The following is a 1,710-nucleotide window of genomic DNA, read 5'->3' on the forward strand; positions in this document are numbered from 1 at the left end:
ATAGTCTAGTCTATAGTCTAGTCTATAGTCTAGTCTATAGTCTAGTCTATAGTCTAGTCTATAGTCTAGTCTATAGTCTAGTCTATAGTCTAGCCTATAGTCTAATCTTTAGTCTAGTCTATAGGTTAGTCTATAGGTTATGTAGTATTTTTGTGTTTTTAACCAAATTTATTAAGATTTAAACAATATATTTTTAATAAATACTTGCCACTTTTCTTTAAACTCTTGAAAAATAAAACCTGAGCGATTGCAGCAACAACAATAATCCACTTAAATGAACCAGAAAATCATTTTTATATAAATATTACATGTAAATGTAAAATACATAAAAGAAGCCAATAGGAAATATTGTTAAAAAAAATGATAAAGGTGGATCAATGTCAAAGTCATGATTTTTAAGCTTTAAGTCAGCTGTTAGGTGACAATGTGAAGAATTTTCAGCTTTAAGTCATCAATAGTTTTAAAATGACCAGTGTGCTGTAAAAAATTTCCTATTGGTTTTTTCTACGAAAATTAAGTTGAGACTATATTTATTATATAAAAATCAACATTTACCAAACAGTTTTTATGCCCACTTTGTTGTTGTTGTTTTTATTATATTAACGTATAAACCTATTTTTTTTTTTTTGTAATAAATGTTTTTATAACATAAAAGCCAACAACAATAATAATCATCATGGAAAAAGTCTTTCTGTTGTTTTTTCCACCAATTTTTAAATGAACCCTTTCATATGAAATTATGGATAAAAAAGCAATAAGAGGAGTTTTTATATGAAAAAATATAAATATATATTTAAATAAAATGACCACTTGACTTTTAGACTATAGAGACCAGTAGTGTTGTTATGTAGTTGTTGGTGTTGTTGTTGTTTTATGCCAATTTGTATATTTATTCAGGCTCAATTTCATTCACCATACAGATATTCGGACACTTTTATTTCCCGTAATGTTTTCGTTTTTTTTTTTTTTTTGTTGGTTTGTATGTTTTGTTACAGCTCCTTCCTTTTTGTTTTTTATTTAGGTTTGATTGCAATGAGAGAGAGAGAGTTTGAGTGTGTGGGAGTTTGGGAAACATTTCAACAACAGAGAATTTTAACCAGTAAATGTTAAAATTGTTGTGATTTTAACGGTATTACTTTTGGGTATAACTGAATGATTTTATAATGAAAAATTTTTGCAGAAATGCTGTTGATTGTCTAGTGGATGCGTTCTTTTTTTCCTTAATTTATTTATATATTGTGCATATTTATTTTATTATTTTTATTTTCTGGGTAAAATCATTTATTACATATAAAAAATGTTTAAGTTCTTTTTTTTCGCTTTACGACAGCAATATCTGGTAAAGTAAGTTGGTTGTCTGAGTTTTTTTTTTTATACAAAAGTGTAAAACAACTATATAGTACATAAAACGAGACATTAACAGGGAGTTTTAAATAGTATTGTTAAAAATAATAATAAATATTAAACGTTATAAAACAATTTCGAAATGAAAAGCCAAGTTAAAATTTAAAAGAAATTAAAAAGAGGTCGAAGTTTATAGAACTTGTCGCCCCTTGATAGTAGGCTTGACATAGTTTAGCTTATAGTCCAGTCTATGGTCTAGTCTGTAGTGTAGTCTATAGTCTAGTCTATAGTCTAGACTATAGTCTAGACTATAGTCTAGTCTATAGTCTAGACTATAGTCTAGTCTATAGACTATAGACTAGACTA

At 27.0% G+C, this 1,710-nt stretch overlaps 1 protein-coding gene across 1 annotated transcript in view; it reads right to left on the reverse strand.

The window, feature by feature from the left end:
• Positions 1-1,710, reverse strand: part of LOC111682821 (nuclear pore complex protein Nup88) — a 226,818-nt gene that overhangs the window by 78,796 nt on the left and 146,312 nt on the right. The gene's annotated exons all lie outside the window — the stretch shown is intronic.

The sequence above is a fragment of the Lucilia cuprina genome, chromosome 3 (genome assembly GCF_022045245.1).
Source record: "Lucilia cuprina isolate Lc7/37 chromosome 3, ASM2204524v1, whole genome shotgun sequence".
NCBI classification, from domain to species: Eukaryota; Metazoa; Arthropoda; class Insecta; order Diptera; family Calliphoridae; genus Lucilia; species Lucilia cuprina.